Below are 23,555 nucleotides of genomic sequence, written 5' to 3'. Positions count from 1 at the left end.
AGTGAAGTGGCAGGGTGTGTGTGTGTGACTTGCCTATGGATGAGTTTACATAGTACAGTGTAAAGACCGTAAATTGATCACCTGACAGTAATGGATAGAAGAACAGTGGAGCTGAAAGACAAAGAGAAGCCCTTGATTGAAGAGACAGTGCATCATTTGAGCTGAAAGATGTCCTTCTTATTGTATGAAGGTCTTGGCCAAGTCCACGCTGCTTAGTCATGGTGGCAGAACTTAAACTTTAACAGTGGCCTGGGGGGTGGGGGTACGGTACAGTGGCACATAGCTCAGCATCGCATAGATGTTCATCTACATTCTGATGGCTTCAGGCAGCCATGAAGGCTTGTTGTTAGCATCTCACAGAAGCCCCCTTGTCCCCCCAAGACTTGCATTATCTGTGAGCTCTCATATGAGACCCCTCTCCATTGGAACGTGCATTCTTCCCGGGCATCGTTTTATAATTTAAAACACAATGGAAGCTTCTACTTTACCAGTTCACTGATTTCATTAAGAAAGACGAGACAGGGTGAAGGCGTTAAAACGATGAAAAATGAGCTTGTCTGTGAGAGGAAGTAGTGTCCAGACTGCCTACTAAGGCAGGACCTGACCTAGAACAATTTGCTTGGTCAGACAGATGGCTCAGTGTAGGATATTGGTGGTGGTGGTGGTGATGAGGGGCTGTCAAGGCAGGATCTTTGCCATCTGGGCTTCTTATGGTCACTTACTGTGACTTCTCTTCTACTCACACCTGGGAGAACTGATACCACCTTCTCTCACTCTCCCTCAAGTCTAGACCCACGTTCCCACTCGCTTGAAATGCCTACAATTTATTTGCATCCATCCTGTGGACGTAATATGCACCTCTTCGTGCAGCTCGAGTTGCCTGGCCAGTGGCCAAATACTTTGGCCCTGCAGTTCCATCTCTTGAACTCCACTGGTTTATCAATGTGATCTGGATGTTTGGTGTAGCAATAACTCCATTTACATTGTTTTTTAGCTTTTTTGTAAATCTTTTGGAAAGGAAACATTATATATATATATATATATATATATTTTACATTTGCCAGTAATTTCTTTGTATATTTAAGTTGTTTGTCATATCTGCCCTGTGCAATTTGTGATTACGTAGCCTAAAAGGCAAACAAAAATACAGGTCAAGGTCAAGGTTGAGGTCGATGATACTTGTGGTCACGTGTGGTACTTTTAGATGGATCTTGCTGTTCCACATCTTGATTGGCTTTTTGAGAAGCCACTGTTCCATGTTGTTTTGAGACAGAGTAACAATATTTAATTATCTAGATTCTAGATCAACTTTTCAGTTTTCACTGTCAACTTTGGTTGGGCAAGTTAAATTTATGGGTGGAAACGGAGGAGGCTTGCCTTCTGCACGGAGCCAGCGTGGTCTGTCTGTCTCAGTGTGCTGACACACAGCCCACTTCCTGGCTCGCTCTCTCCTCAAAAGAAAGATGCTGTCTACTATATCTGAAGATCAAATTAAATTACTTTTAATGTCCATACCGTGACAAATTTCTTTGTGTATCTGATCAAAATGCAATGACATGATGCCACTCATGTCGCGTCATGCACAGCCATAAGGCAAGTGCCTTGTTTGGTACCACATTGCCTACCTCAAAAACATTTCACATACATATTTTATTGTTTAAGTTTAAACGATTATTTGTGGACCTCAGGTTGACACTGGGTCAGACAATCTTCAGTCATATTTATTTTGTTTTAGCTACTGTCTGAATAACTGCAGTGGCCTTAAATTAATCCCATTGCTCTATTTTGTCAAATAAATTTGGAAATGACAGTTATGCCAGCAATGCAGGAAAAAGGAAAAAGAAATGCCTACATGACTTAGAGTTGGTTTTTTCATTCAGCCGCTAACACGGTGACTAACAGACCGGAGTGGTTTGTGTGGCTTTGGAAGCCGGCTTCAGCCGTTTGAGCTGTAGTCCAAGGTGATGCGGTAAAGCACAGAGGCTGCGCCCAACCAGCCCACAGTCAATATTTGCTTTTGTGAGTGCCTGGCTTGTGGCAGAAAAACAAGGTAGAAATGAGAGAGTCTCCTTCGTTTGTATCCGAAGGGTTGATGCCTTAGCATTACTGCAACTTCCTAGCTCCACACATACATTATGTTTGTGTGTGTGTGTGAGTGAGAGACACCTGTTCCTAATGTTTTCCAGGTCTGTGTTTTATAAAAAGCATCAGAGCAAACCACAGCACTAAGTGGTTAGTGGCTTGAACACAGGGTTCATTACATGCCTACCATCTAGCACTCACAGGTGTGCGCACGCGTGCGGGCATGTTTGTATCATGAGCTACTGCTGCCTCCTCCTAACTGCGATACACCATCAGCAAACGGCTAACAGCTTGGACCCAGGCCACCCAGAGAGCTGTAGGCACTCTCCTGTTTGTTTCCCGCTTTCTGTTTTCACCCTCTGCTCTGTCCATCTGGCAGAGGGAGAGGACAGGCAGAGAGACGTGGGGTTGAGCAGGATTAATACACAGGTGAACTTGAGAGATGGCTAGAAAGAGGGAATTGGCATGGGGGAAAACTGATTAAAAACACTATGATTGACTATATTTACAGAGTGGCAGCTCTTTCATACTGAGGGGATATATTGAATACGGCAGAAGGTGGTAGAGAAACTAAGAACTTAGAAGAGGAAAGGCTGAGGGGCTAATTAGTAGAAAGAAGGCGTTGGCCCAGCCGCAGCGTAAAAGTGTGTCTCTGTTTCTGTAACACATGTGTCACATAAAGAGACGTGCTATGCTAGTCTCATTAACCAGTCCTGCCACAGATGCTTTGCAATGGGGCCACTCAAACCGTCTCTCTACTCTGCCTGGGACTACTGGCTGCGTCTCTTGTTCTGACTACAGTTACATTATGGGATCACAGAGGAAGTTTCAGGCCTTTGAAAACAAGCTTTAGGTAGATTTCTCACGTCTTGAGTGTTTTTCCAGAACTTCCTTTTTCCTCCCAGTACTGAATTCTTGCATTACATACTGTCTGTTCTCTTGATAACAACAGAAACACTTTTATCAGTATTTTATCAAGGTGACTGACCCATATAAATTAGAAGCTGCTTATTGTTGTTTCTGTTAAGGAATAACACATTTGTGAGCAGTGGGTGAGTCATCATGGTTTAGTGAAACTCGATTGCCTGGTTTCTTTTGAGTCATTTCAACTCTCCTGTATGCTACTGTGTCTGAGTTGAATTTCCTGTTACGCCAGCAGTTCCAGGCCACTTTGTTTGGGGTTGTTTGGGCTGCTTGAACATGTTTATTAGAGGGAACTGTTCCTCAAGAGTGGCAGACATGATGAGCCACTTTATTACAGATATCCCAATATAGTGGCATTTCTTTTCTCTCAACCAAATAAAGCTGTCTCCATGTGTGTTCATACATGGCATGCTGGCATTCTGGAATCAGAGGTGCACATCAGCCTCAGCATCTAGTGTTACACTCTGCTGTTTGACAACTGTTTCTATAAATACTAACTATAGCCCACGCCTAGGCATTTATTTAACAAAATACAGACACAAAATGGACTGGCAATGTAGAAGAAGCTTTTAACAAGTGAAGTAGAGCTAACGATAAAAAAAAGCAATTTGGGGGAAAATGGAGTGCACTTTGAACTGGATCTTGCATTTTTACAGTGGATGTCAGGTGGTTGGAATCATTGCAATTTCAGACTGAGGGAATTTTCTCACTTGGCCATTCTCAGTTTGACTGACAAAACATGGTGGATCATATTTTTGGGGTTTCTCCTCTAGCCCCTCCCTCTATTTTCCATGTGGCCTTGCCTGTCTTTTCTGTTCAACATTTCCTTCCTCTCCTCCTTCCCCTTGTAGGTTAGCCGGCCCCCTTCTCTCCCCTCTGTCAGTCTGTCTGTTTGCTCGCCACTCTCCTACTTTACTCCTTTCATCTCCTTGGCTGAAAACCCACTGATTCCAGACGTTGCGCACCAACTCAACCACAGTAGCGAGGGAAAGAATGCACAGAGGAGAGTGAGGCCCTCATAAATGAGTTTCTGCGTGGAGAAAGGGCTTCCTCTTAATACGTTTTAAGTGCAATGGGTTATGGATTTCTGAATAGCCAGTCAGAGAGTACATTGAGGCTCATTCTTGTCGTCTTTCCCTCAAAAATACGTTTTAGAGGGAGTTTTCAGGGGAGAAGGTCTTGTGATCAGAGGATTCCTGAATACCCAGTTGCCCAGGAGGCAACAGACCCAGGTCATATTCTCTCATCTGGGTATTCTGGGAATGGAGATTAAAAATGAAGGGAACCCAGGCCAGTAGGCATATTGTACTGGCTCTACTCAGCAGGAGAGGGAGGAGGAGGAGCACGGGTGGATGTGTTTTTAATTTCCTCCAGCAGCTCTGAGCCTCTCCCAAAACTCAGGACAGGGTGGGGTCACTTAAGTTGGCACGGGACGGGACAGGACAGGACAGGACAGGACAGGAGAACTATGGACCCAATCAGTAGCAGAAATATATATATATATATATACAAATAAATAAAAAACAAAGTACATACAATGGGAAGGTAACTACAAATGAGACCATAATTAACTTAATGGTAAACAAACAGGTGTATGTTCTTACAATCTGAAGCAGAACAAAACTTACTTAATGCATCATAATGGTGGACACAGTGGTGGTGCAGCCTTTCCACACAAATGTTTGCTCATTGTGAGCCTTCAGCCTATATAGGCTCACCCCAGGTGTGCCAAATTGCCCCCCCCCATCACTAAGGCCCGATTTTATACTGCAGTCACATCAAGTCAAATCCGATTTTTTTCCCCCCTCAATTACGATCTTTTGGTCAGACCATTCACACTACCGTTTGCAAGTGACCGATCTGTGCATTCATACTGATTTTAACAACTCAACCCAAAGCCGCCCTGCGTCGACATATGTTCTCTAGTTGGCTGTGTGTGTGTGTGTGTGTGTGTGTGTGTGTGTGTGTGTGTGTGTGTGTGTGTGTGTGTGTGTGTGTGTGTGTGTGTGTGTGTGTGTGTGTGTGTGTGTGTGTGTGTGTGTGTGTGTGTGTGTGTGTGTGTGTGTGTGTGTGTGTGTGTGTGTGTGTGTGTGTGTGTGTGTGTGTGTGTGTGTGTGTCAATCACCATGTCCATGTTTCATTTTAGAGGACAAAAGCTTCAACACTATGTAACTTAGATGTTCTACCGGGGATTCGAACCAGAGACTCCTGTGCAATTGCTGAAATTCTTACCAATGGAGCGTGCCCTTTTGCTCAGGGGAGATATTGAATGTTGACCTTCAGGCAGTTCCACTGATCAACTAGTAGTGGTCAAACCAGACCACATGTAAATAGCAAAAATATGAATCATTGTCAACAATGATAAGAAACTGTTCTGATGAAGATCTGATTGACCGAAAGCTCAGATCTCTTGTCTTAGTTTGGAGAGATTGATGATTCCAGCACCTTAGCAAATATTTAGCCAGGTGGAGTAGTGGTCATCCTGTAATGACAATACATTAAAAAAATAATAATAATCTGTGCAAATAAAATACAACTGAATCTGAATATTCAGGACTCAGGAGATCAGTTAGTGTTTGTTTCCTATGATTCCACAGATAATTTTCTAGTGGGTGTCAGACAGCTGTTCTGTGTGTGTTACCATCTCCCCACAGGGGGAAAACTGCGTTTAAGAGTGGAAATCCTGTTAGCACTCTCTAACCTCATCTAGGAGTCAGAAAACTGCTGTCATGACATCTGAGACTCTTCTTGCTTTTTAGACCATTGCACGCACGCACGCACGCACGCACGCACGCACGCACGCACGCGCGCACGCGCGCAACATGACCACACACACACACACACACACACACACACACACACACACGCGCACACGTGTGGAAGTTGGAACCAATTGCAAACCAGTTTAGCTGCATAACCCGCTTTCCATGCTATTTAATCCATGGTTCCTCCCCTGCGTAATATGCTAAAGCCGCTATTTGGTTTATTCGCCGTTTTTTTATAATTAAAAAGAAATTGCGGATTTGTCGCGGACCTGGTGACGAGGCCGCCGCGTTATGATGACGAAAGCGGAAATCGACCCGTGCTCTGGGCTTCAAGGGCTTCTGGGAAAATGAGTTCAATGCAAGTGAACGGTAGTTTCAGCCTCGGTATATGTCGCATATTAATATGAAGCCGTCAAAGTGTTAAGCAAAGCACATGCAGTTAACAACCTGTGAGAGTTGGGAGATAAATGTTTTACTTATTTCAGTAAGTATAACACCAGAGGGGATTAGGCACAGCCAGCCATGATATTATGCACCCTGCCTCACAGGTGCCAAGTTTTTACTAATGCAATTTTAAAGACTCCACATATTCCGACTTTTAGTGATCAGGGTCTTCCAATGTAACTAATGTTCAAAACCCACATTTTAGACAGAGGGGCAAGTATTAACTTTCTTGATATAACAGGAAATACAATACAATCACTTTCCCACTGGACTCGCTGAGAGACCTAGAAGACCATATATTACCAATCTTTTAATCGCTAAATCTTGAAATCAATTTGATAAGCAAATAAATAAAAATAAACAAATAATTCAAACATTGTCTTGAAGTATACTATTTGAACATTTTAAATGTTTTTTGCAAATGACTAAAATATGGGTGGCAGATATAAAGTAGTTAAAAGATCTGCATAATTGCCCATAACAATGTCGTCCAAAAAGTCAAATAATGGCTGATATAGTGGCCAAACCGATATATTGGTCAGGCTCTACAACATACAACATGACTACCGGTAGATAGATCTATCTATGCCCATTGTCTATAAAGAAGTTCTTCACAACTCAAAACGACTTTAGAGCATTGTATCCAACTGTCCATGCCATAATCCTGCAATAGGATGAGCCTTTCCCACGTTAGACTCAGCCTCCCTGACCACAGATACAAATCCAGTTACAGTACATTTACTGTCGCTGTTGGTTCTTGGAGGAAACTCCCCAGAGGGGTCGTCATTTCACAGGCATCAGAGGAACAAGTGGGCACTATTATCTCTATCTCTGCACGCTATCTCCCGGCTGTGCCACTACTGGCTGATGTTATCTATGCCATACGACTATACAACTGTTGGGTGGAGGCAGCTGCAGCGGCATTTTCAAAGCACTACCGTACACCGGGGAAAAGGCGTGACAATCCTCTTAACGAAATAGTATCATTATTGCTTGCTCCTGTATTTCTCAGAAGCTAAACCTTACTTTTCAGAAGGGCCTTTTATTGAAAGGAGCAAAGTCAATTGTCTGTTGGGCCCTATTGGCTTTGAATTTCTACAGAAAGACTAGATAGTTAGTGGATACCTCTAGGTCGGAGACTCACTCTTACTGGGGGAGGCATTGATCCAGAACAAGCAGGTTTGTCTGTGAGAGCTCACTTATTCTTCTGGGAGCTCACACAGTGAGTCCTCATAGAAAAGGGCCCTGGCTGCTTCCACTCTCAATGGCACCATTGAGAAACAACTGAGCAAGAGGAGAAGAGAGAGTAGCTTGAATTGTGTCAGAGGCCTCTTTGTCTGCTTTATAACGGCCAGTCACCCCCATCCACCTCCCCACACACACATGACCCTGATAATACAGTGCCCGTTTGCCATTGTTGTTGTGTCACACTGAGTCAGTTGGAGAAAATAGAGCAGCATTGTCTGTTCTCATTAGTTGTTAAAAAAGAAAGAAAAACAAACACTAATGGCTATGGCAGTCAATGTACTCTCATCCCCTCCATGTTTCAACAAAGTCATATGGCTTTGGCTACCGAGTTGTTTCTTGGTCCAACACTACACTGGGTGTATCGCCATGGAATTTACTGTGTATCTTCATGCAGCTACATGGAGGATGAAATGTACAGATTTCAGGTTAGGAAACTTGTCTATCCAGTGTAATTCTGCAATGAACTAGCAAACACCTAAATATAAAATGCAAACATAACTTAACCAGGCCCTTTATTAGGATGAAACATCTACTGTTTTTACTGAAGGAACATATGGAAACAAACCGAGCAGCCCTACTGAGAACGGTCTGTATTATTAACAGACATTGTTTGTGTACAGGCATGGAGAGCTGGATTCCCACTCATCTCTGTTGGGCTGTTGAATGTTCAGGTCAGTAGAAGGGCGTTTCAGAGGGAAGCGACTGACGCACCTTGGTAATTCATTTTCAATGATAGGCGGATGATTATTTTGGAATTTGGTCGCGCAGAGAAATTGAGGGCCGTTGATGCAAGCGAGTGCGGGCAACTACACCTGGATCGTGTTGAGCTTTTTCCCCCACACTTCACGTCGTGTGCCCCTCACAAGCAGACGCGTTGCTGATCCAGACAACAACGCCTGTGTCACTCGCTCCCTGTCTTAACCGACCTTAAAGTTGCAGCTAAATCTGTGTTATGTAGTCATGTTAGTTTGGTTGGTTGAATTTAATTTCCACATAATATTTAAACACCACAAAACATAACTGCAGCAACCCAGAATTGAACTGTCCTGCCACAGACATAGTGCAAGTAGTCGGTGTTCGACTTCTAAGGGGATTCACCTTTGTCATCTCTCCTCTTTTGTAGCCATGCTGGAGGCCCTCTCCTGCCTCATCATCATTTAAGCTCATTAGCCTGTCACTGGAATGATACGGTTACAGGAAGAACTGCAGCACCCCACCCCGCCACCCCATTTCCTGTGGCTTCTGCACTAATGTAAATGGTATAGGCAGGCAGTTGAGTGTGTTGAGTGACATCGGAAGGTCAGTCCCCTTAAAGATGTTTTACTGGGGGCTCGCTGAGGGAGATGATAGGACTGTTTGTCACTCTGCTGAGGCAGTCGCCTGGCCTTGGCTTCAGAGGAGGCAATGAATTGTAAACCTGCCGGCACCAGGGGGCGTGGTCGTTAATTTGTATCCTCTGTGCTCCTCTCTGGTCACTGCTTTACGCCTGCATATGTGTGACCCTTAAGGGTCAAGACCACTTTTTGAGGGTTGGTTGTGTGTTGCAAAGCCACTCTTTTAGCATGTAAACGAACGCAAACAAAGTTGAAGTGTCAAGTTCCTGTTCATTTTACTATTTGAAGATCCGGATCTGTGGATCCAGGGTTTTCGTCCTAATAAAAATCACACCTGTGTGAAGTGAGGGCCGCTCTTATCATCATACATCTCATTCTGGCCAATCACAATTTGTGTCCTCACTTTTCTGCCCTATATATGCAAATAATTATAATAATATATTTGAATGTGCAAATATGTCTTCCTGGTGTATTCCCGGCTTCTTCCTGAAAGCTGAAAGCCTTTGAATCAAAAAGCCAAAATCGACCAATCCTCAGCCACGGGCATAGCTTAACACTTTATTTCAAAATAAAGGCGCTAGAGTGCCCAGCAGATGAGGCAGAATTTACTCAGAAAAATCCTGTCTTCCATTTCCCCCCCAAACCAGGAGGTATAATGTTCTCCATTACTACCTCACGCTGTCTGATCTTTCTTTAGACACGTTAATATTCCAAACGAGATGCTCGGTTAATTCTGTAATTAGGACAGTTTGTTTGTCTAAATGTTTCTCTGAAAAATCTAAAAATAAATGATATATATATAGAAAAAATATAGAAAATTGGCCAATGTCTTGCCAGCCAGTCAGTCACTGACTGTCATACTAATCTCTGGCTGCAGCTGTGCTTGTTGAGCATGACAGTAATTCAGCACCTAGTCTGTTATGACAGGTGTGTGTGGTTTAGTGAGTTATTACTCAATAAAGTTGAGAAAAAGGTAGTCAAATGTATCCAGTATTCCTACATATGGCAGCATGTTCCTTGTCCCATACGGTCATAGATAGTAATGTAATAAAGGCCAAACTGCACCAATGTCATGCAACTCCTTGCAACATGCAACTACTTGCAACATGCAACTACTTGCAACATGCAACTACTTGCAACATGCAACTACTTGCAACATGCAACTCCTTGCAACATGCAACTACTTGCAACATGCAACTACTTGCAACATGCAACTACTTGCAACATGCAACTCCTTGCAACATGCAACTACTTGCAACATGCAACTCCTTGCAACATGCAACAACTTGCAACATGCAACTACTTGCAACATGCAACTACTTGCAACATGCAACTACTTGCAAACATTATCCTCAATGTCAGTTGCAAGGGATTGCATTTGTGTGGTTGACCTCAAAGCTGTTTTGTTGCCAGGTGTTGTGACTAGTTGTGAGTAGTTGCAAGGAGTTGCAACTGGTGTGGTTTGTGACCTCATTTCCTTAAAAAAATCCATCTGTCAACAGTCATTAAAGATTGAGCATAGTGTTTAACTACTCAGACACGGTTACTAATTCTGCCCCCTTGTATATGTACATACATATTACATATATTATTTTTTAATATCATTGAGTGAAATAGGTTGCATACCACCGCTGGGAAAGCTGTGATTTATTTCATTTCAAACCCCTAGGCACCTTACAAATGAAAAAGAAAACTTGGCAGCAGGCCAACTGTGGACGACATGCAATGTCCTCGATGGGCGTTTTATTTTTTGTAAAAAGAACAGAAAAGTATATTACAAAATATATGTACAAATGGAGTCTTTAAACATAGCATGATGTCAGATTGATACAAATAAATGTTGCAGTGCATATTACAAATCTTAGACATGGACACACAGGAACTGTATCATCTATCATGTATGTTGCACAACTACTCGGTACTTAACTCAGCAAATGCAGCCAGCCATTTCATTATAGAGCAAGCCTACAAGGGGACAGTGTCCAAGTGAAGTTAAGCAGTCATCTGTCTTTCTGCAAACATTTTCCACGGTCTTGTGGTTTCCTAGTTGTCTCTTTATCACATATGAATTCAGAGCAGATTCCTTTTGTTTATTTTAAACGCCATTTAAAATGAAAGCCTATGCAGTGGGGCGCTGAACGGAAAAATAGTGTGTTCTTCTCCATGCATTACATTATGTCCTCCCGGTGACTCAAGCAGCTCATCTACACCCTCTCTAACGAACCAACGTTCGTTAACAGGCCCGAATTTCGGCCTGGAATAGCACTTATTTTAATAGATTCTTGCAAATTCAGCACTAATAATGTAGGGAATTCCCACACACACTTACAGCAAAGTTAATGTAATCAGCCAAAGTGAATGCTGGAGGACTGGCTGAGACGCTGTACAGAGCTTCTGCCTCAGTCTCTCCGAACCCCCCACTGCGTCCACCGCTGACTGTTTATTCGTGTTTCGTTGTGTGACTATCGCGCATTGAATGTGGCTAAATGTGTGTGGCACCATTGTGCGTGTAATACGTCATCTAAAGGGAGTCACGCTCACTAAAATTTGCAAATGTAGGTAGATGGAGTGGCATTATTATGCATGTATTGTTGCACAGCCTTATTGTCAAATGAAGAGCAAACTACATTGCATCCTTGTGGGCCACAATTTGCCACAGTGAGCCAATATACTTTTTTATCCACCTGGAAGTAAGTAAGTACTACCTTGAATTTGTGACTTAAAGTTGTTTAAGTGGCGTAATGAAAGGCACATCCAGTCTGTGTTCTCGCAGTTGTGAGCACTCTGGAATCTGGATGTTGTGCCTGTGTGAATGAGAGTCCTTCCCATGGCAGACAGTGTGCTGCGGCCAAAGGCAGGTTCATCTGTGTGAATGAGAGTCAGACTAGTCAGTAGCCTCACTAGCCTGCTACTCTCCCCTTGAGATGGCTCGATGGGAGCCGCAGCAGCTGTGGGGGTGAAAATCCTGTCTTTTCCGCACGCACGCGCGCGCACACGCGCACACACGCGCGCGCACGCGCGCGCGCGCGCGCGCGCACGCGTGCACACACGCACACACAGACACAGACACAGACGCACACACAGACACGCACACACGCAGACAGACACAATCTCACCACACACTCAGGGGGGTTAAGAGGCCATAGCTGGGACACCCGAGGTCTGTAGTGGAGAGGAGGTCAAGCATCACAATTCTTCAAGCGTCATGTTTTGATGAGCTAGACAATGGCACTGTACAGTATCGATCTATCAACACATTTTATTTTTTCACTTTCATGGACATTTGTTTTGCGACCAGTGCTCGAACAACACATTAAATGGATTAGATGCTTGCTATTATTATAACACACGCTGGCTAACTTACCATCACATGTACTGTAAGGAAACGCAATTCATGCTAGGAATTTGCCATCTATCCTCATCCTCGGCTGCAGATCAACTCAACAGTCCTCCTTCAAAGAAAGACTTTCTGGTCTTGTGTCTGATCTGTATAGGAACCGCAAAGCATTGCAGAGGTTGTGCATACAGCCCAGCACATGAGTGGATGTGAGCTTCCCTCTATCCAGGACATATACGGTGTGTATATCTATTCTACGTCTGAGCATAGACATGGTAACGCCCCGCCTGCCTCTGATTGGCCTACCGACACTGCCCGTCTTGCCAGACTGTCCTCCGAGACGCAAGGTTACTCCGTGGTGGGAAATAATACAAGTACAAGAGAATGACAGCTTGGCATGCGCGACAGTAACTTGTAACTTAGATTTTTGTAGAAGAGGCAAACTAATATTGTTTATATGAACACATATTTGTATGATTTGATTTGGGTGTGTTCAAAATTCAAGTGTTAGTGTTGAGTATTGTGTATTAATCTAATTATAGTAAACTAATACTATTATACTAAAAAAAGATAAAGACCAAGGAAAAAGAGATTACAGTACAATAATGTTTGAAGTTTACACTGTACACATGTAAAATAAAGGCATAAACAATATATTATTTTGCCTCTTCTACAAAACATAAAAGTTACTGTTGCGTGTGCCAAGCTGTCATTCTCTTGTATTATATCGTACTTGTAATTTGGATTATTTATTTATTTCCCACCACGGAGTAACCTCTCAGCAGACTATCCAGCATATAGCTATCCAGCTCGGAGGAAAGTCTGGTAAGGCCGGCAGTGTCGGTAGGCCAATCAGAGGCAGGCGGGGCGTTACCATGTCTATGCTGGGACGTAGAATAGATATACGCCATATACGGTATGTGTGTATAAATATATATATATATATATATATATATATATACACACATACCGGTATAATATATTAGATATTAAGATGTAACGTTTTTATTTTTGAATTTCTGTATTGCCTAGTACCGGAGAATCAATTCTTTGAGGGAGGGGTCATGTGAAGAGTGACGTATGGCCCCTGTACTCTTTGGCCCGCCCTCTAGGCAGTCTCGCAGTCTAGAATGTCTCCAATTGAAACGGCGTGACCTGAATATAAATGTAACGTTAAGACTTGTTTGATGCTTTTCAGCCAATTCAGTTATATTGTGTTTACCTGTAAGTGCTATGTCTTGTGAAACAGAATATATAACCATATGCTATTTTAAAACTACTAGAATTGACTTGCAAAGCGATTATTCATTCCCATAGACCGAAGAATACAGCACCCGTATGTCACTGACCACATGACATGACCCCAACAAATTGATTATCTGGTTCTAGGCAACACAGAAGGGGGGGGCTTGATCATAAATGGTATGCCAGTGTTCAGGAATCTCTTTTATGTCTAGCACAGTTTTTTATACCATGAAACAACATGCATTGCAGGCTCCATGTCCAAAAAGCATGAAGCAGGTGGTAATCAGCTGCCTTCTGACACCTGCCTGATGACATGCGTTACTCCTTTGTGATCCAAGAGAAAACATGTGTGATAGTCATAAGGGTGATAATATTACTGCATGCCAGTGTTGTGCACCAAAAATAACCGATTACCGTTACAATTGCAAGCTCATAGAGCAGCTCATAAAGCATTGCACTGCGACACGTGAACTTGAAGATGCACTATTTATAGGCGGAACAGACACAGACTTTACTCGATAGCCTAAAAAAGTTATGAAATTTGGGGCGTAGAACCAGAGCTTGCCCAACCAATTGTTTAGCCTAATTCTTGCAACATTAGTCTGCAACATTTAGGCGTTGTATTGCACGCATGCACGCACGCACGCACGCACGCACGCACGCACGCACGCACGCACGCACGCACGCACGCACGCACGCACGCACGCACGCACGCACGCACGCACGCACGCACGCACGCACACACATACACACACATACACACACATACACACACACACACATACACACACATACACACACATACACACACACACACACACACACACACACACACACACACACACACACACACACACACAAAATCTAGCTGAGACACTAAGGAGCTCTGCTCAAAACATAGAGGATTATGTTTGTTGCTTTGATAGAGTAGTGTCAATTATTTTGCTTTTTTACCCCATTCAGATTTTTTGCAGTAACCAAATGTACTTGAATCATACGTCGACTTGCAAAGGTTTGAAGCATGTCACCGACTAGCTAAGAGTATTAGACTGTCTTGAGGAAGAATTGAAGGGAAATTATAACGAAGAAATTAAGAATTTAGAGGACATGCAAACGGTCTCAGCCGATGAAGCTCTTGTATGGCGTTTGACTGTTAATAGGCCTGTGCCTCCAGCTGACGGAGAGAGGGAGGAAGAGCTGCCAAAAAGGAGTGAAAGTGGAAGAAGAAAGATTGACAGCATGATAATAATCCTTAATAATGATTAAGTAGTATACTGTAAGTATTCTGCAAGAAGCTTGCCAGTAATGCCACAGCACAAAACATGAAGCATTATTAATGGGGAGGGAGGAAGTTTAAAAGGAAAAGTGACAGGCAGGCATCGCTAGAGAGTTGGAGGCAGGGACGGATTAACCCCCACGAGGGCCCCTGGGCCGATGATGTTTGCAGGGCCCCCTTAGCGTCATTTTTGTGTTTTTCCGTGTTTTTATCATCCTTTTGACCTACATTTAACAAAATCAATGGCCAATGAAGGGCCCCAGGAGCCCTTTTCAGGACATCAAACCTAGTACCGCACGGTCCAATGTCTCCGAAGGGCCCCTGAGAGCCAAGGGCCCCTGGGCCACGGCCCCACTGGCCCAATGGCTAATTTGTCCCTGGTTGGAGGCCTGGCGCCACCTGTGTCATAGTTGTCAAAGATCGGCGAGGTAGAGCCAATGTTCTGTACAGAGTACAGACTGGTCGTTATCATTCAAACAACAATGTTTACGGTTCCTGTTCCATTGGAAATGGGCTACATACTGTAGTATATCATCTCTGTGTTAATTTAACTCGTGGTCCATTTGGTTCAGTTAAATGAACACCAAAACGTTTTTGTTACTTTGTTAAATGTTAGTCCACTGGTACTGTGGTAATACTGCCTATATACTTTCTAACCTCTGATTGTATACCCTCTTCTTTCTTGCCAAAGCCTTGTCTCAGACTCCTTCCGCTTTCATTTGTTTTGTTACACACTATTCATCTCTCCATGGTGTTTCTATGTTTTCAAATGCCACACTTTACTTCAGTAATTGTCTTTTCCATCCCAATCTTTGACTCCTCTGAGATTTAAAGTAATGATGACTACTTTGAGAGTGAGGAGGAGAAATAACTCCTTGTATAGTGTAATACTTGCACTTCTTGCACTTGCCTTGAGTGGGTGCATGTGATGATGTGTCCTGTTCTGAAGCTGTTGTCAGCTATGACGAGGTGGCTGACTGATGGCTGGGTGTGCACATGTGGGTGTCAGGGGTTGCGCGCTGTTATATTAACCGCGTTGTGTTCAGGTGGTGTGTCCAGAATGCCTGCGGTACCCGCCTACATATTACATCTTCCTGCCCAGTGCCCACCCACCCCCACCCCCGTTCCTATGACAACCATCACCAGCTCAGCGATGGAGCTGCTGTAGCACATCGTCAGTGATGTTTGTACATTACGTGACATGGTGCAGCTGCATTGCTCCATGCTCCTGCCAAGAGGAATTGTTTTTGCCATCATATAGCAAACTGGATCTTTTCTTTTTCCAAAAATGGCTATTGTATATGTTAATATATTTAGCCTGATCCTGCATTGATAAAACAACAAATTGCTTGGGATGTCATATACCAGTTGATGCTGTATAATGCCAATCGGACATCTCAAATGTAGTAAACCTCTGTCGATATGCGTCATGTATTCACAGCCTACAGTGATGCTATTAACCCATTTTGACCTGAGATCAGATTCTAAAAATGTCTTCTACATCCTGACAGTTTTCTGATGTTTCTATGTCAGTTGTTCTTCCATTTTTCAAAAATAGCAGACCTACAAGCTCGTAGCGTGCCACTCGGTGGCGCGCTATGAGCTTGTAGGCATGTGTGCCATGAATCATCCCAGTGCTGTCACACAGTGGGGCTATTCTCAGTGCGTCTAAATATGCAGGGAAGGGGGCAAAGTAAAAGGGGTCTCTCATTAAGAGAGAGGGAGAGACAGTACATGTAAACATTATGTATTTATTTAACTGCAAAAACAATTACAATTCTTTGGTTTGTATTTTTTGTCATTATTATTATTGTTATGTTAGTTGATGCACAGAAAGGAGAGAGTGGATAGTCGTGGATAGATGCACAGCCAAATCCACATTTTACTGCGTGAGGCACTTTTCTATCCACTTTAGCAAACATTTTGACTAACTATGACAGACACTAGTATTCTCTCATGTGACTTGTATTTGAAGAAATACTTTTTAAGCGGACCTAGCCCTGAAATTGCACTGGCATAGTAACATATTCATGCCTTTGAGTTGGGCAGAGTAATCCTCTTCAAATCAATCATAGCATAATGCAGATGATGCTGAAATCGTAGATGAGCCCAGGGCAAGACACACAGACAGAAACACATCATTTGTGTCTCTGTCCTTCTCTCGTTTCCTCCTAGTGGTGGTGCGGTGGTGGATGCTGTAATGAGATGTAAAGTATAATTTGCATTTCTTGACTCTTATTCTAATTTGGTTCAGCTCAGTCACATGATTTTTTTTTTATTCCTGAGAAAATTCCAGTGTCGTCCTCCAAGGACAGTGGTTAGTTAGCCAAACAGTATTGTTTGATGCTGCTGATCGTGTGTGGCTGTGGCAAGTATCTTAAGAACCACCAATAATTGTTTATAATGTGTGCAATTCAGTCAATTAGGACTGAGGCTGTCCTCTGTGGGGCAAGTTAGTGCTGCATATAGTACTTGTTTGGAAAGTTCTCACTCATTCCAATTCATTTTCAGGCCAAGAGGGAAGACTTAGCTTGAAATCCTCCCTGACTACTGGCTTAATTCCGTACAGCCTCTTCGCTATAGCTCACACGCACACAAACACTTTGCTGACCCCAATCCACCCCCACTTCCACCCTCTGCTAAAGACTGTGTTTTTATGCCTGGGGTCAGGGAGTAAGTGGACCTGGATTGATTGGTATTGATTGGCGCTGTATTTGCCAGACTGTAATGGGTCTTCCCTCAGGACAGTTGTCTGTCCAGTGCCTGTTACCTTCCATCCCCCATACAAACATACGGCCCTCTGCCCTCTGGGTTTACCCCTCTGCTCACAGAACAGTCACTCCGCCTCCCCCATCCTCTTTGGCTTTTTCAGACGAATCAGAGCACATGTCCATCAGTGACCTCATCTCTCACACTGACTCTTGCGATACAGCCAAAGAGTTGGAGGGATAGTTTTTCTTTTTTTGTCATGTAGCTGGCAGAGCATGTGAGTCATAAAGAAAGGAGAAGAGACTGAGCCCTCAAAAGGATGTCAAAATGTAAAAAAGAAAAAGAAAGGAAGAAGTGTTTGCATCTGAACATCCTTTTGGATCCTGTCCTGTCCTGTCTTTGCAGAAGCAAAATATTGCCTGCCCACCCGCCACTATGCCTGCACACCACGTATGTGGCGTGTCACACCGCACAGGCGCACACCATTATGTCGTGTGCACTGCAGACACATAACCTGTTTTTTGTTCAAGCGCTCGTACACAGCGTGAGCCAGTGTGCATTCATGCGCGCCATTGCATGCACAGTGGTACGCACACGCACCCAGGAGATGGAGCGCCTTTGGGGATCTTTGTTCAGACTGCTTGCAAACAATAGTCTAGCCTACTGTATTATGGCTGACATGATGGGCCTGTAACTCATTGCAGCTGTTCTGCATGTCAATTGTCAACATACACAAACACACCCCTCTTACGCACGCACACACACCTATGCGTTTACAACCAAACACAGCTTAAAAAAGCAATACTAGTAAGTTGTAGAATTTTAAGGAATGCCAAAATAAGTTGTTTAAAATGAAAGGAGGTGAGCTGCTATGGTTGATCTGATCATCTCTTCTTTTTCCTCCATTAGACTGGAAAACAACAACACGTCATACCCTGCACCGGGATTCCTGCTCTGTCAACAACCACATTCTGATTACGACTGCTTCACCTGCACAGCTGAAGCCTGGAGGAGGTAAATTATAACATTTTGTGTGTGTGTGCGTGTGCGCAGAGGAGATGGTTGTGTGCATTGTACAAGTACATATTGCGTTTTATTACCTGTTCGTGAAGACGGCTGATTATGAGCTCACTCAAGAACAATGAAACACCAATTATTCTTACTGTAGGAGCTTTAGGTCCGATGCAATGGTCGTGCATTTGCACAGACTGGGACTTGTCAGATCTGTTGATCGGGATTCGTAATGTGTTGATTCTCTCAGCGTGGCATTGCCATTGACCTTTTTCAACATTGCTGAAGGAGTATTACTTAATCTTCATTTGAAAATGCATTATTCTTGTCAAGTGACATGACAAGTGGCACTTTGTTGCTCAAGCGTGAATCAAGCTTCAGGCTATTGAGCGTAGCTCGGACTTCATTGGTGTTTTTTTGGGAGGGGGGGGGGGGTGTATTTGCTTTTTGGGGGTGCATTATTCTGACTGGAGAGTGTAGAGAGACAATAAAGTTGGCTGGATTCAAACTTTGTTTCTCACAATGAGCATAATGGTCTACAAACAGGCCGTGTATTTGGTTTTGCGCATAAAACCATTAGTCATATGTGATGCAGGTTGCGTGGGTGTGTGTGTGTGCGTGTGTGTGTAGATCATAAACCTGGTGATTCATCTGGTGGTTTTAGAAAGCAAGCCCAACCAGTTCTGCCAGCACCCACTCAACTCCTGAGGGGTCTGTACGATACGCGTCCCCGTTTTTACTACCCAGTTTCGCACCAGGAGGGAGGGAGGGGCGAAAACAGAAGCCCAACACGAGGATCAAGGAAACATTCAGCCCAAATGACTATTATAAACGTTCATGACAGTAGCCTACAAATATGCAACGGCTATACTAAATTATACTAATTGGTCAATATATAAGTACAATAATATAGCCTTTCCATAGGAGTATCTTTTAAAATTTGTCCAAGAAGAGTATCTTTTTAAATTTGTCCAAGAAGAATACAGGCAGTAGCCCAGCATATTAAGTTATGTAATAACTAAAACATTATAGTGGCTATAGGCTATTATGGGGAATGTACACTAACTTGTTTACCTCAGAGAATGTTTTCATTCTGGATACAACCATAAAATGGTCTATGGGATCACAAGAAAATGGGGACAGATGGAACCTCCAACACAGAGACAATGGGAGGATTTGATTCAGATTCAGATTCAATGTCGATTTTATTTTACTTTATTTGTTTTTTCATGTCTGTTTGTATACTGTATGTTTTCTTTTTCTGTATGTGTTTTTCTTTCTTTCTTTTTTCTTTCTAATCTAATGGAATAAATTGATGATCAAATGCAGGAGTTTTGACGATTCAACTAACTATGGCCGTCGCCTTGCCCCCCCCGCCCCTCCCTCCTCTTATGGGGTAGTAAAAACGGGGACGCGTCTGATACAGAGGTGAGGGGGAGTAGAGAGACGCCACAGTACTATTCAGTCAAGTCAAAGATGTGAACTTTGAAAACATTTAGTTGGACATGATTGAAGTGAGCTTGATTCTTGATTCTTCTTCTTGAATTTCTTGATTTCTGACTGTGAGCGATAGCTTCTCGCTTTCTAGGAAAACATTCTGTTTGCACACACACACACACACACACACACACACACACACACACACACACACACACACACACACACACACACACACACACACACACTATTACTTCATGTTATGATCCTCTACTGTGGATTGAATTAGTGGTAAATTGAAGTGAGTGCATCGCTGTGAGGTGAAATGATTTATATTTATACTTTTATTTTTGTAGTCTCTGATTAGGGTTTTAGAGTCGTGCTTTATAGAGCATGACGGAGTCACAAGACACTGCAGAAATTGCCTTTAAATGTCATCACAGGATGATAAAATGTTGAACAGATTGCATCAAGTATGTAGAGGGTTACAGATACACCAACACAAAAGAGAATGTGATTCTTGTCGTTCATTTGCACATACTTGTTAAGTGCTTTATATAGCTTAGATTTAATAGACTATCTGGTTCTACAATAATATGCCTCACCACACACACACACACACACACACACACACACACACACACACACACACACACACACACACACAGCAACCTTCATTGTCTACTCTCCACCTGGCCGAAGGCATGGGGAGAGAGTATGTTTTGCACTCCGTCCGTCCGTGTGTCAAAAATCCCGCAAATCGTTACACATTATCTCTATAGTCATGTGCTCAAGACGGATTTGTCCGATATTTAATATTCCATCTTAATTGGCTAACATTGGCTTTCAAAGTTTCCAGGATTGGCCCGTTTTGAACAAAAAGCCTCAAATCATGAATGCAGCGTGCAATTTACGTTAAATCTTTCACGCACTTTCCTACTAGGCTGAGGAATATATCCCACCCTTTTCACATTGGCCTGTTATAGCGCCACCAACAAGTGGATTTTTGCAAAACACATTTTTGGAACAAAATGCCTCAAATCATCCAATTGCCATCAAAGGTGTAAGAACACCCTTTTCACATTGGCCTATTATACCCAGCCACCAGAAGGCCACAACCTGACCTGGCCTGGTGGAGACCTGTGCCCCGAGGGGCACTTTTTCTTGTTCAAATCTATTTTCCACCTTGGTGTCTTGTCTTGGTGTCCCCACCACTGGTCATCTCTGTCCATCTCTAACTGCCATGGTGAGGGCTGGAGATTCGTGACCAGCCTACTGTATGCAAATCATGTAGACATGTTAGCTTGTGCGTAGGCGTGCACATCTTGGATCTGCATGTTTCTTTCTTTTCTCCACGTACGCTGACATTTAGGCTTGTCAAAAGTATTACGTAATCACATTTAAATGTTCATATACCGGTACATACCCAAAAAAAAGGCTGAAATAGCAGATCTACAAGCTTACAACGTGTCACTTTGTTACGTTTTTTTTAAGTATAAAAATAATGTTAATTTTATTACCAGGCAAACAGAAATGTATTCTTTATTCATATGTTCCAATGTTCAATGCTAAGAAACGCAATGAAATCGTTGATCACAATTATTTGTGTGACAATTAATTGTCAACTAATTCCCTCCTAGACCGTGTGCTGTATGTATACAGTATGTGTTTGTCTGTGTGACTGAGGCAGCAGTGGCCTGGGTGGTGTTTGTCTGTGTGACTGTTAGGCAGCAGTGGCCTGGGTGACATTAAAGAGTCTGTGTGACTGTTAGGCAGCAGTGGCCTGGGTGACATTAAAGAGTCTGTGTGACTGTTAGGCAGCAGTGGCCTGGGTGACATTAAAGAGACCCAGCTGAACAATGCTGGGTTATCCTCAGTGGAGACAGTGACAGCCGAGGTCAGGAGAGACCGAGGAGCAGAGAAAAGACAGAAATAAGGATGATAAAAGAGAGACAACATTGGAGCTCGAATAAAGCTGTGGCCTGAAGAGCCCTGAACAATGTCACCCCTCAGGTGGTCTGGTCTCACTATGGCAGTACCCCATTCTGTTGGTTTTACACACTTTGTAATGAAATGTATTGTCAATTGACAATACAGCTTAGTATAAAACAAAGTACAGTTGGGAGGGCATACACCCACATCTATTTTTTGTGTGAGCTTATACCTGAGCTTATACCTTTTCAAATGTAATAGATTGAATTGGAACATGAAAACACAGGCCTACATTTTCCCTGTAGGCTGTATCCCATAACTGTGGACTTCTATAGTGAACAGACTTGCTTCTTAAAAGCTTGTCAATAATTAGAACCTTGTAAAGTCGCACAACCACAGAAAGCTGTTCTATTTCCTACCTGACATTGACATGCCGACCCCTCTCTCTGCGGCTTATTTAGTGCGCTATTTCTGCCACATCACATGAATGCATGTGGCTATGAGAATAAAAAGCAGATATGATCCCAATGAAGAACTAATATGAGGCATGGCCTAAATAGTAAATACAATTAAAAACACAAATACAATAATCCTTAACACTAGGAAGATCATCAAGTCTCAGATGTAGTACAATCCCAATGCAAAGTTCTAGATCACATGGGTTGAAATGAGATTCTTTATTGTTGCAAATAAGAGACTACCAATGAATGCTGCTGCATCTTCATCAGAGTCATAGATTTTAAACCTTGTTAGTCTTCACAGTTATGTGCAAGTGCAAAATCCAACTTTACATAATACTCCACACTGCATGTGGTGTAAAAAAATAAAAATAAAACAAATAAATATATATATATAATAGAAAAATAGGCAGAACTAACCATTAGGAGTTTAGAAAACAAATCCTAATCCAACGAATTAAGCTTCGGAGCGCCAAAGTATTTGTCTCAGGCAGCCCTGTTTCTCTTCGTGTGTCCAAGTTCAGGGAAGGCCTCTACCCTTGGGTAACACTCAGCTTTACTCCCCGTTTCCAGAAGGCTATATATTTCCTCTACCCCACTGCTCTGATGTGTGGTATTTTGACAATGTTCTGCCACAGCATACCTGTCAAGTTGTCAACCCTTGTGTTTTTTCCCAGGATGTTCCTGTATTTTAACCTTCTTTCCCACTGTCCCTCTGTTTTAGATATAAATATCCATTATATATATATATATATATATATATATATATATATATATATATATATATATATATATATATATATATATATATATATATATATATATATATATATATATATATATATATGTATGTATATTGTTTTTAAATCTTTTCTATAATACAAAAAGGGTGGAAGTCCTGTGTTAACTTCTGTTGTACTGAACTGTGCGATGTTACTAGCGTTACTTTTATAGGGCTTCAGTAACCTTTTAAAATTGAACTGATGTGCTTGCTTGGGTTTATTTAATATAGGTGTTTCTTTGAACTCTATTGCAAAAAGCAAGTTTATGATGACTTTTGACTGGTTCACCACTACATTAAAAACTAAATGCTTTCAAGACGGTTTAGTTTTTATGTTAACTTTGGTAGACTTCACTTCATTGATTTCCACTGGCTACTGGCAAATATGCCATTTGAAGCATTTCATTATTCAGTAACCTCTGAATATTTAAAATGGACAGAATTTAATTCACTGTTGTAGATATTCATAATATTTAGCTACCTAGGCATTATAGACGATGAATTGTTGGAAGGTCATTTCCGTGGTGAATCTATGTCTACTAGCCATTTTGGAGAGTTGACCAGTAACTCCT

The 23,555-nt window shown here is 42.5% G+C and overlaps 1 protein-coding gene across 4 annotated transcripts in view; it reads left to right on the top strand.

The window, feature by feature from the left end:
• Positions 1-23,555, top strand: part of sipa1l3 (signal-induced proliferation-associated 1 like 3) — a 74,971-nt gene that overhangs the window by 12,945 nt on the left and 38,471 nt on the right. For all 4 annotated transcript variants that reach the window (XM_079514198.1, XM_079514197.1, XM_079514196.1 and 1 more), the window contains exon 2: positions 18,274-18,378. The gene's annotated coding sequence lies outside the window, so the exon portion shown is untranslated. The remainder of the gene's footprint in view (positions 1-18,273; positions 18,379-23,555) is intronic.

The sequence above is a fragment of the Electrona antarctica genome (assembly GCF_951216825.1).
Source record: "Electrona antarctica genome assembly, chromosome: 11".
NCBI lineage: Eukaryota > Metazoa > Chordata > Actinopteri > Myctophiformes > Myctophidae > Electrona > Electrona antarctica.
The sequence above is the reverse complement of the archived record's forward strand: the minus strand, read 5'-3'. Positions and strand labels throughout refer to the sequence as shown.